This window comes from Calliphora vicina, chromosome 1 (assembly GCF_958450345.1).
Source record: "Calliphora vicina chromosome 1, idCalVici1.1, whole genome shotgun sequence".
Classification (NCBI taxonomy): domain Eukaryota; kingdom Metazoa; phylum Arthropoda; class Insecta; order Diptera; family Calliphoridae; genus Calliphora; species Calliphora vicina.
Genome location: NC_088780.1, coordinates 34,889,210 through 34,902,550, shown reverse-complemented (window position 1 = coordinate 34,902,550; position 13,341 = coordinate 34,889,210). Strand labels below are relative to the sequence as shown.

The window sequence follows — 13,341 nt, the reverse complement described above, 5'->3', positions numbered from 1 at the left end:
AATAATAAAATAAAATTTTAAGAACAAAACACACTAATGAAGTCAAATTGATTGAAAGAAGGTATGCACATCAAATTCCACTTGACGTTTGGTAAAATCATCACTAAGTTTATAATGAATCATTATTAAGATTTTGCTTAACTTCTAGAATTCTGCCGAATTTAATTTTTATAGTTTGATTATGTGCAATTTATTCTGAAAAAGTTTTTAAGTAAACTCATCGTCCTCTACTATTTAGAATCATTGTAATTCTTAAAACTATCAATCTAAATAGGTTTATATTGTAAATCAGCAGTTTAGGTTTCAAATCAGACCAATAATGTTTGTACAATGAATATAAAAAATGAACAAAACCATGAGATTTCTTAATTTTAAACCTAAATTTTAAAAACCGGTTAACCGAGTGATAAAAACCGGATAAACCGGTTAACCGAAACTCAACATTTTAAATTAACCGGTTCGCAAAAAACCGAGATTTCGAAGAAAAACCGGTTTTTCGGTTAACCGGATTATAAACACAAAACATAACAATTCAACAAAACAATAAATAAATATATGTATACTAGACCGTCTCACTTTTAATTTTTTTTCGAAATTCCTTCGTGAACATCGATTTTCTTAATCTACTCTAAAAACCAAGAATTTTGGTGTATAACACTTAAATATGGATGAACGGGAAGTGGTCTCTCAAATCGCTTTTTCGTTTTTTTAGGCAAAATTCATTTTTTCCAAAAAATTAAAAAATCTTGCTTTAGTAATTGGCCTCTAATTTAAGCAGTTCATAACGGATTTGAACCTAATTACATGCATTAGAAAGCTAATTAAATTTCCTAAATGTTTCTTAAAGTAACATTGCCATTTTGTTCGATGGTTTTTTATTCATAGCATTACAAATTCAGATTTTGAAATACAAACTTATCATTTTTTTTAATTTTTGCTTACATTTTCTTTTATAAAAATTGAACGAGGAACAATTTTTATATTCTGGGAATGCAGTATGGTAGGAAATTTTAAAATGAAGATTTTTATGTAAATAACAGTAGCATTCTGTTAAGAAAAACTGCAGTTTTAGTTGAAATGATGAAATGACTAAAGTTGTTTATTTGTAAATTTGCTTAAATTTCATAATAAAGTAAGAAGAGATTGATGTTGGTTTTTTATTTTTTCAAATTTGATAAAATTGTACTTTTGTTGGACGAAATGGCATCCACTTTAAAAGTGTAATATTTTTGAAGGACGGTTAAAGGGAATCCCACAGTTCCTAAAAATTGGAGCGAAAATCCCAAAAATGGTATTTTTTACAATTTTGCCAATAGGGCCCCCCACATTTCCATCGGGGCTGGGAAAATACTTTACGGTTAAATAGGGAACACATCGAGGTTTCCGGGGCTGCTTTCCGTGTTTTGATCCCAGCTTTGAGATTATAGAACATGAGGTCCAAATTTGAAATTTTGATAAAAAATAGGTCAAATTCCGAAGGGCGTAGGGACAGCATAGTCGAAAAATAGGACATGTTTTTAATATCAAAATGTTCTCCGTAAACATACTTTACGGAAACACAAACAATTGTTATATGTTCTAAAAGAATTTTTTTTTAACAAAAAACAGCAAAAATCTACTATTTTTTTAATTTTTAAATTGAAAATCGTTTATTTTTGGATCCATAATTGATATTGCTCTAGCATCCTTTGTATATTATTGGCGATTTAGTTGTCTAATTAACAAAAAAAATCGAGTCCATTCGGTCCAAAAGTACGACCTATATTTTTAAAAAAGCGGACCAAAGTATGGCAAAATTTTAAAATTTCAATTTTGAAATGCCTATACTTCGGAAATTATAAGAGATAAATAGCACACGTAAACACGTTTTTCAAGACCTAGCCAATCACTTTCCAAAAATCAGATGGGAAACAAGAAATGGAACGTGTTTAAAAATTTTACAAGTCGATGGTAACCTACTTTGAGCCCCATAGCGCCGTCCCTAGAGCATTTGTAGCATTTTGAAACATTAAACTCGAATACTCCTTGGCTACATTCATGTCAAATTTTATCCCGATCGGACCAGCCGTTTAGAAATGTCAGATTTATTTCCAAAAAATTTTGATTCTGCCCCACTGTGTGATTCAAGTCTTTTTAGCATTTTCCCAAAATGCATCCAAACTGCAACCAAAGTACAATTTTAACAAATTTTAAAAAATAAGAAACCAACTTTAATCTCTTCTTACTTTATATTAATGTATTTATGAAACTGATGCAAATTTACAAATAGTCAACTTTAGTAATTTCATAATTTTAACTAAAACTGCAGTTTTTCTTAACCGAATGCTACTGTTATTTACATCAAAGTCTTCATTTTAAAATTTCCTACCATACTTCATTTACAGAATATAAAAATTTTACCTCGTTCAATTTTTATATAAGAAAAGGTAAGCAAAATTTAAAAAAAAATGTTAAGTTCTTATTTGAAAATCTGAATTTGTAATGCTATGAATAAAAAATCATCGAACAAAATGGCAATTTGCTTTAAGAAACATTTAGGAAATTTAATTAGCTTTCTATTGAATGTAATTAGGTTCAAATCTGTTAAGAATTGCTTGAGTTAGAAGAAGATTTTTTAATTTTTTGGAAAAAATGCATTTTGCCTAAAAAAACGAAAAAACGATTTGAGAGACTACTTCCCGTTCATCCATATTTAAGCGTTATACACCAAAATTCTTGGCTTTTAGAGTAGATTAAGAAAATCGATGTTCATGAAGGAATTTCGAAAAAAATATAAAAACTGAGACGGTCTAATGTATACACATGTAAGTTTTTTTAGGATTTTATGGAGATTTTCTGAAATAACCTTTTAAAAAAAGAAAAAGTTGTGATAAAACTTGACTTGAAAAAACTGTCTCACTGATTGTTAATGTTGAAGAAATCGAAAGTAAGGCATGATAAAGAATATCCAATTAATCAGTTCTTCTTTTAGTGTTTTCTAAGCATATAAATCCCTCCATCATACCATTGGAGTCCTTTTTGGATTTTTTACATTTTGAATACTTTAGTAGTTTCACTAAGTTCTGATAAAAGACTCGTTTCAGTAATGTCTTCGGTTTTGTCTATTAACATTCTACAAAAATGGTAATTTCTAAATTCCTTAGTTTCAGATTTCCTACTATACTTCAACAAACTATTGCTAGAAGGGAATGTTCACGAGTTAAGAAATAAAATTTGTGTATTTAAAACTATATTTCTGTATAAAGTGTAAAAAAAATAAATTTCGGTTAATCGCTTAATCGACACAAATTAATCGGTTTATTTATTATTTGAAAATCGTAAATTTTAAATTATTCGAACAGTTAACCGACCAAAATTAGTCGGTTAACAGATTAACGGTTAATGGATTGAATACCCTAGTAGATAGCTTTATAAATTAAACAGTTGTGAACGATAAAGTTCAATTTCGGGAGGACATTGGTATGCGGGCTAGGTGAAATAAAGGCCCAATTTCAGCTAGTTTCAATAGGCTTCGTCCTTCGACTGAAACAAATATATGTACCAAATTTGATCGAAATTGAGACTTTGCGCACAAGTCAGCCATACGGACGGACGGACATCGTTTAATCGATTCAGAAAGTCGATCGGTATAATTTAAGGTGGGTGTTCGACTAATATTTTTGGGCATTGGCTACAAATATAAACTTTGAATCAAACTAAAGCGAATTAGGAAATTTTGAAAAGCAAAAGAAATTGTGCATGGCCATGGAAAACATGTTATCGAAATGAAAACATAAATTTCGTTTACAATTTTACAATTTCGAGATTATACAATTGCCAATTCACAATTGGTGTCGTAGCGTTGTATCGTTGTATGTTGTATTTTTCTTATTAATGTTTTGTTTCGAAAAATTTGCTTGAAAAATATTTATGACATACAATGCTACAACACTACGTCACCAATTGTGAATTGGGCAAATATTTAATAGATGTATGTAGTACACAACATGAACAACTTACTTGAAACTTTTTATTTACACATGATTTTCTAGCAACATGTACATATTTCCCTTACAATAGCTTGCTAATGGCAAACTTGTGTCATGGAATTTTTGTTGAATACTTTGTTTATCAATAGATTCGCTTGTCATTTGATGCAACCGACATTTAAGTAAAGTATTTGACAATTGCATTAACTTTCCAAATACCCAGCAATAAAGGAAATTTCAAATATTATAATTTTGAAAAATATGAATGCCTATGATGTACTTATACACTTGTCCTCGAACGACAACTCTATTCCAGCTTATCTTGCCATCTAAGTGTTTTCAGGCAACAGAAACGCATAAATAATTCTGAATATTAATTGCACTAAATTGTTTAACAACTTCCGCACAACATTTGTTATTATTATTATGAACTTTCAAATGTTTTATTTATATTATTTTGTGTTGCTTTTCGGAGTACAAGCGGGTTATTTAAATATTCCAAACATGTTTGTACATAAATTTTTGGCTTTGAGAAACCCTTATCGACAGTTGTATGAATGACTAAGTGTGCTGTGTTGGTTGCATGTAGTATTTTATTTAAGACTGCGGATGTTTAAACGTTAAGTATCCGTAACACATGACTACTAAAAGGTTTAAGGCGGACATACTTACATACAACCATAAAGCTTAAAATCCAAAACGAAATGCCAAAAACAAAAAAATAAAATAAACCCAAAAACACAATATTAGAATTTCTATGTTACAATAGCTATTAAAGGTCTATATAAATTTATTTCTTTGAATTTCAACAGCTGCCAAAAAAATTTCATACATTTCCAAAAACAATTGCAGCAACTACAAGTACAACAGCAATAATCCCAAAAACGAAAAATTAATGTACGTAAAAGTAATTAAGGAAAAAAGTAACAGCTATAACAGCACGACTGCTACGTTTGCAACTACAACTTGAACAATACAGCCATCCAACTAAACAACCACTACGCCAACATACAGTACGCTACAATAAAATTACATAAATTCTGTATATGTTTGGTTGTAGGTAATATTAAACATCCTGCTTACAACACAACGACAACGTCATCAGCAAACACCTAAAACAGAAGAATGAAACAAGAAAAAAAAATAAATATTAAACGACCTGAGGCTAATTTTCCATACAAAGAAAAACTATACGTGGAAAATACACCCTTTTTTCCATTTTTATGGACGGCAGACGTACGTTTTCACAAAAATGGTTACAACAAAAACAAATCAAAGACAAACAATAATGACACTTGAGCCAACGAGCGAAGGAACCAACCAACAGCCAGCAAATGAACGAACAAACGTTGGCATTTAAATGAAAATTACAAAATGTGTTTTTAAATGCATGAAATTACCACAAGGCAACAACAATACGAGTGAGCACAAGTCAGCGGCAGTCAAACAACGGAGAGGCAGGCTGGCCGCCAGACAGTCAGGCTGCCATGCTGGCAAAATAGTGGATGACGTTAGGGAGTGGAATGAAATATTGTATTTTGAATGAAATTAACCCTGCAAGGACTTAATGTTTTTTTTCTATAATCGAAATTAAAACGGAAATGCTATAAATAGTATTAGGGAAGTAGTATCCGTGTGTTTTTGGGATACGTCAAAAGCGATGCAGTTATGTCATGACGTACTTATAATTTTTTATCATACCAGTGCTGGCCGCGTTCATTACAAACAATTAACTAATTCAGCTCCAATAGAAAGGAACTGAATTGTAAAGATTTTTTTACTATGATTTTTAAGGATATTCTGCACTGAAACTTAAATAAATAAGCTTCACGAGTTTTTCTGAATTCATCCTTGACCAAGGGTACATCTAAGTCTCTGTGGATGTTCTCGTTTCTTATGTACTTAATTTCGATTGGTGGTGAATTAGCCAGTGTAAATTAGAAGCTTTTAGTTTTATGTGGAGCTGCTTGTCTTCTATGTACCGACACCAAGTAAGACGTCTATCTATGTAACTTTAGTGTCACTGGTGGACAATTTCCTCTCCTAAGTGAAAACGTTATGTGCTTGCTTTTGATTCACTTGTATTCTCCAATTTTTTAGCAATGTCTCCACGTGCCTGAGATAATTATCAAGGTTTCTAGATGCTACATTTAAGTCCACATGAGAACTAAGAATTGCTGTGTCATCTGCAAAGGTGGAAATGGTTAATTCTTCGGACTCGGGCAAGTTTGAGGTGTATAATAAGTACAGGGTTGGTCCTAGAACACTTCCCTGAGGTACACCAGCATTGATCGCATAGTCGCTTGTCACATAATCGCCGCATTTTATCCTAAACAAGCGACTCTAACTATATTGAGGAGATATTAGTTTTTCAACATGACATTGTGTTCCATGACCGGAACAATGTTCAAGTTCTCGTGTTAATGGAGTTATGTGACCGTCGTTAAGACTGAATTTGTGTTCCATGTCAGCTTCGACTATTTATCGGATGGTAAACTGCCAAAAGTCTTGTAGGTATTAAACAAGGTTTAATCAGAATCAGTCTTGTTTTTCGCATGAGCTTCATTTATATATCTGTTTTAGACTGCCTCCATCTATAACATAACATCTCTATAAATACAGTTCAATGCTCCCCTATACGAGCTGCGATCTAATGGATTCTACGCAAAACTCTATATATTCTCCTTGTAATATAAGAAGTTTCTTCCTATCATGATCTTAACAGAATCTAACTGTTGGATATTGAGGAGGAATTGAACATAACACTGTATATTCCCCTTTTACATACGATGTTTCTTTCTGATATGACCCGAAGGAAACTCTGTGTTTCATGACCTGGACTAAGTTCAAGTTATCGTATAAATGGAGTTATGTGACCATGCTTAAAACTGCCTTTGTGTTCCATGATCGGGAGAACCTTCGTTTCCTCGTTTATATATTATTCAGAGGTAATTTCTATGCTGCATGTCCTTAACACCTTTTCCGGATTCGAATATTTCTCGTCTAGTATAGAAATTAAACAAGGTTTCTATATTTATCAATGGTTTGTATATTTATCGTAATTGCTGAGCCTTAACATTTTTGGTGCTTGACATACGAAATTTGGATTTCATCGTCTATGAGAGCAACACCGAGTTGTAAATCCATAATCCAGACCGTGAGAAGGATGATGGCATCGCTGGTAATATCAGGTTACTTGCAGTGAAGAAAACGTGAAATTAAATAAAACCACTTAGTTAACAAACGGTTAACTAAGCTATAATGCTGCAGTCATGAGCACATGACATCCTTTTGAAGAAGCAAAGAATTTCGAACAGTAATAGTCAAATAGGAGTAGCAACGCAAGTAGGAACTCCTTGTTTTTATTTACTCCACAAACATGGACACCATACAGATAATTCACAATCCTTTTCTTCAAGAAGTTAAGCTTTATGAATGATAGGATGTTTTGGAAGAGTGTGGCGTTTCTGACGTTGTCGACAACTTACCACTCAGGAACCCTTTGTTTTACTCGATATTTTGAGCATTGATCTCTAAACTCCACACACGTCTTGTGGCCGCACTTGCGTATTTCGTACTGTATGAAATACTGGTTTGTCTTGATTGACAGGGTATTCATTTCTCTTTCCCAGATTTTTTGATCTATATGACTCTACCATTTTTCAATACTAGAATGACGATATATTCGCACCAGTTTTGGTGATTCAGCACCATCCTATATCACAGTGTTTTTCTGATTTTCCGAACTCTATTTTGGTTATCGTTCGCATAGGGATGGAGTTCGACAAAAATACGTTGCTGTGACAAAAAAAAACTTTAAAGCTTTGCAGGAACTGATATCGCAAAGATCGACAAGGAACTTGAGACATGATGGGACATTACATCTATATATTAAAAGGAGCATTGTTCTCTCAAAAGTATTTTTTCTTGATTGTCCAAAGAAATGTTGAAACAATTCTATCAAGTTGCATTAGAAAATGTATATATGGCAGATGGAGACACAAACTTCTTGAGCTGGAGTCTTCCAAGACGATAAAAATCCTGCTTATTTGCTCACAAAAGTGAATGAAGCAAATAACCGACTGTTTCTTTGACAATTTCAAAACGTTTCAACTTTGAAAATTCGCAAGGAAAATCGTTACTTTTTCTTTAGAATTGATTAATAAAATGAGTAAAAAACAACCACCAATGGCGAATAATTCTACCCAAAGATAACGAAGGCTAGAAAATAAGATTCAAAAATATATAAGTTAATATATCTGCTTTCCTTCTGTACGACCACTGGTTTATCAAGAATCCTTAGAGAAATAACAGTTAATATCGGGTGACTCCATGAAGTACATAAAATAACAAATTGATGGATATTTAGACACCTTGCACTAGATAGAATATCCTCCTCATATATAGATTGGAAGCTCAAGGTTCCTGAAGTTGAGGTTTATATTCTTCAATCGAGGATCTTTCTCAAAAAAGACAATGCGAGCAAATTAGTGTATTTTTGGGCAAAAAAATTTTAAATTGATGGATTTTCTACTTTCATTTGTTACCATCTCGATTTAGTAATCAGAAATGTAGGCAAACCGCCATTTGTGCCTAAAAAACCGTTAAAAAAATAGTAAAATTTACTTACAATAAATCATGGATTATTTTTCTCAAATGCAGTGTGAGGAAATTAATTTTAAATAACAAATTAATGAATTTGGTATGTTGTAACTTCAAATTATTCATCCACATAGCAAACCGATGGCGTGATCTAAACGAATGTTTATAGCTCGTCCGGTGTGGATATATGCATAAGAGCCTGCAACTAAAAAGTTTGGAAATGAAAAATCTACGCATAAATACCAGAAATAATCAGTTGATTGTATGAGACACAAGAGACTACGGAAGAAATACGAGATCGCCTCTTTTTTGAAAAATACAGAACAGACGTTCAAAGTGGTGAAACACCATGTTTATGCCAGAATTCATCTTCAAGTTCTCAGGTCCAGGTCGGTCCAAGCAAGTGCTTTTTGGCTTATTGGACTTACTTTCTTGAATTTACAATAAATGAATTCTAGTTATTATCAACGTTTTATCAAGTTCGACGAAATGATTGGTCTATTTTAAACATATGTTTTGTAATCCTCTAGTTCGGACAAATTTGGTTCGAACAGAAAGCTTCTTTTATGTGTCTGGATTAAAATATAAAATTCTGGAAACAACATTTATTTAAATCATCACACAAAGCGCCCTTCCTAAATATCCCCTCAAACAATTTCGTTTACTCATACGCCTTAATATGCATATTCCCATTTATAACCCACCTGCTCTTTCTAGGGTTAATACGAATACCGCCTTATAACATTGAAAATTGTTAGTTACACTGCTGACAAATAGTAATAATAACATTGTAAATTAAATGAAAGAGTAACGCGATGTCTTTAAATGTTTTCCTCGTTTTTTTTACCAATTTTCTATTTTAAGTGGCAAGTGTATAAAAGCTAAAGGAAAGGGAAAAAATCCAATAAAAAAAAACCAAGTATAAATAATAAGAAGGGTACGAATGTTGAAGCCATACGGTAACATACGTCGAATTTACCCTCCACTCTACAAATTAACAAAATGTAGCCGTTGCCATTGATGATGACGACGACGATGAAGTCAATAAGATAAATCCTTTATAAAAACATTGAACCGTTTCGTTTCGATAGCAAAATATGAAGGGGAGGACTGCAGCACACCAAAGAAAATTTAACGAAAATATAGTGATAACAACAATCAATGAACGGGAATATCTTGGCAGTTTAATCTCCCCTCTTGTCGGTTAAATATCTTTTTTCGTTTTGTATTTGTTTTGGTGTTTTTTTTTCACATTTTGGGAAATACGAGTTTGTTTTTACATTAAAGAGGAACTCACGTAAAACATGAAACATTTACTGCACGACCGCACATATATTTCAAGACTGCACCCCTTTTTAGTTGGTGTTACTGTTTATTTTATCTTTCGTTTTGTATTTAAAGTAAATAAATTGGATTTCAGCGGGGTGAGAACGAATTTTGTGAGCACTTCAGCAATTGGTTAAAGGATGTAGTTAGCATACGTTCAATGGCCTGTTTTAATATATCGAATGAAAGATTTCGATTGTATTATTAGCGAAAGAAAAATGATTTGAGTTTCTAACCTAACCTTAGATTTATGTTAATGAAACAGTTTTCTTTCGATTAGAATGCGAACGAAATCTTTCAGTCGATATTACGAAATAGGCTGTGAATGTTTTTGCTAGCAGCCATCAGAATTATCTTGCCCTTTGTATCACAGTTTGTGGGATTCCCCTTCAAAGTTGATTTGATCTTATTTCCAGTATTCTCTTAAATGCCAAACAGCCTTCTCTGGACCAGTTTCTGAATATTCTCTGTTTTACTGAGGATATGTTTAGTGCTTCTCTTATAAATCAATCATTCTTAGCAAGAATCATGAGATTTGAATTTCAAGTTTTTACATAAACATGTTACAAACGTGACACCTAATTTAATAACTTCCCAATGTTTCTCCCTAATGGATGGCAAACTTGTTGTAACATCAACCAACAAAAAAAAATCGTAAAAGAAACTTCCAACTTTAAGCAAATAAATACTTTGTACAAAAACTAACGGAAGGACAGACACATTATTACATTCTGTGGCTACTAAATTATCTTTTTTCGTTAAAAATAAAAAAAAAAACTACATCAAGTGGTTAAATAGCAGCAGAAAAAGAAAACACTTCAGAAAAAAAATTTCAACTCAACTGCACAAGGGGTCGTTAGTTTAACAGTTTCTACAATCAGTTTGTCGGTGAAGTTTTGTCTTTTATAGGAAATCTATTCAAACACAAAGCGAAAAATGCAAACAGTATGAAATTGTATGAAATACTTACAAATATGTATTTGGCTGCATAAATGTTTGGTTAAATAATTAAGGAAGTTCATTTAAGTCGTTTTAAGGTTAAGTTTGTTTTTATACTTTTAAATATGTAGAGCTATAATAGGATGGCTACAGCTGTTCAACTTATACAGCGCTCAGTTTCTACTTACTGTTTTGGAAAATGTAAAGCTTTTTTTACAGCTTCCAAATATAACTTCTAAATGTACTTATAAAGACTTCAGAAATGTTGTGGAGTTTAAGGCTTAAAGTACATGTAATTAAAGATTCTTCAGCGAGGTACTATTCTACTTAATGTATAAAAAATAATTAATCCCACCGAATACATTGACATATAAGTGCTTATATCGAATCACATTGACATTATTTAAAAACAAGCGAAGCAAGAAACTAAATCGTTTTTTGAAAGTAATTTTTAAAAACTTCCGAAAAAATCTACAACTTCTTACACGTCACAAGTATTAGCAAACTTATTTGGAACAATTCATTATACAACATGGACTGCAATAGTATTAAACTTACTAATTTTGATCACCTAAACTAGAGAGTACATCACAACTCGGAGAGAGTTTGGTATTCTAGATGCTTGGCTTTTTATGTGAAATCATCCCGATGTAAACTGGATTTGCATGCTAATTAAATGTGTTTTCAAGAATGAAGTTATTGGCTGGATCAGCAGTTTTAAACCCCTTAAAAAATCTTTTGGGTTTAATGGATTGTACGGTTTGCGACAGCAACAAGTAATTTGCTAACGTTGGAGAGCAGGAAGTTAACGGAATTGTCCTTAGCTTAGTTGTCAATTCATCAAACTTTTAATAGCGGCGCAGAATTCATAAAATTATGATCAACTAATTGTTAACCCTAGATGGTTTTAACATGTCGTATTTCCTCCTGAAAACTATGAAAATGATAATCGACTTGAATGTGCGATCGTCGTTTGATCCGGCGCACTTCCTGTCAGCGTTGTCAACTATTTTTAACCAAAAACGCGCTGTCGATACTGTCAAAACGAGCTAACAATTATATTTTAATATAAAATCACTAAAAATAATATTAAATTCAACTATTTGGTGTTTAAATTCTGGAACAACAGTACATTTTACATTAAAATACTATTTTTTTAAGTTAAATAATTCAGTTACATTTCCCGCTGCTTCCTGTGTCCCAGCATACCTACATGAAGGACATCAGTTGAGACTCGAGCACGAGAAATGCTTTAGTTGCTTTTAGTTGACTTTGAAGAGGCCTTGAACAATGTGAAACCGAAGTTGATTTTAATGGTTTTTGGAAAAACTAGCCGATTAATCGGGGCTCTCCTCAAGTAGGCGTTTTATCGCCACTTCTCTGGAGTCTTTACATTAACGTTTTGCTCACGCAACTTGGTCTATGATGCGTAATATCGTTGAGTGGCTACTTCTGGGAAACATCTGGCGACTCTCTAGAAATGCCTACAAACATCATTAAGAATAATTAGCATTTACATTTTACATTAAGTGTATTCTTGAAAAACGGAATCCGTACCCCTTTCCTAAGGTTTCCCACTACATTTCCATGGAGTGAAGCTTGGGCTCTCCGACAGTGAAAAGTATCTGGGAATCATTCTGAACTCCAAACTGTCCTGGAATCTGAACATCCAAGAGATTTCATAGAAGACAGCCATAACCATATATGCATGCAGAATGGGCATAGGGAGAACCTGGGATATCGATTCAAGGAATACGAAATGGTGATTAAGCCCATACTAATGTACGATGCGATGGTTTGGATAATGGTACTTGGATAATTCATATACAGCCCAATCATCGAAAGGATCCTGCCAACTGATGATCACATGTGCACTACAAAGTACTGAATTGCGAGCTTTGCTTGTTGTAATGCACAGGATGCTGGCCAATCTCATGGCCAAACACTTGGCCTTAAATTCCATTCATCGTTTGGGATGTATATCTAATATCCCTGCGAATATTAACTATTGCCCAGAAGATTTTCTGTTTCAGTCACGGACGAGTCACCATCAATAGGAAATACATTCGAAATATATACGGATCCAGTGGGATGAGACGGCTTCCTCATTTTCGGATAAATCCATCGTTAGCCAGGCTAAGATTACGGACATCACTGGTTGGGGTACTATAGGATATGCGGAGAGATTATTCTTGTTTTTACCGACAGTAAATTAGGAATTAAAACTCTCTCTCTCTAGATTTAACACGACTTCAAGATTGTGATATGATTGCTGGGTGTATCTGGGTGTTGCGTTTGAACTGGTCAAAATTGATTCACCTCCGCAAGATGAGGAAACCGACTATTTGGTTGGTGTTTCGCTTTCATTCTGTAAGTCACTTGTACAGTGTGAACTTTGGTCTCCTCAGACCAGATGTTCGATTACGTGCTCGATATCGAAGCTTGACCCCTATTTAATTGTCATAAGTCCGGTTTCTTGGAGTTTCCTACAGGTTCTGATAGCCGA

At 33.0% G+C, this 13,341-nt stretch overlaps 1 protein-coding gene across 1 annotated transcript in view; it reads left to right on the top strand.

The window, feature by feature from the left end:
- plh (pasang lhamu) overlaps positions 1-13,341 on the top strand; it is a 52,472-nt gene that overhangs the window by 25,467 nt on the left and 13,664 nt on the right. The window lies entirely within an intron of this gene.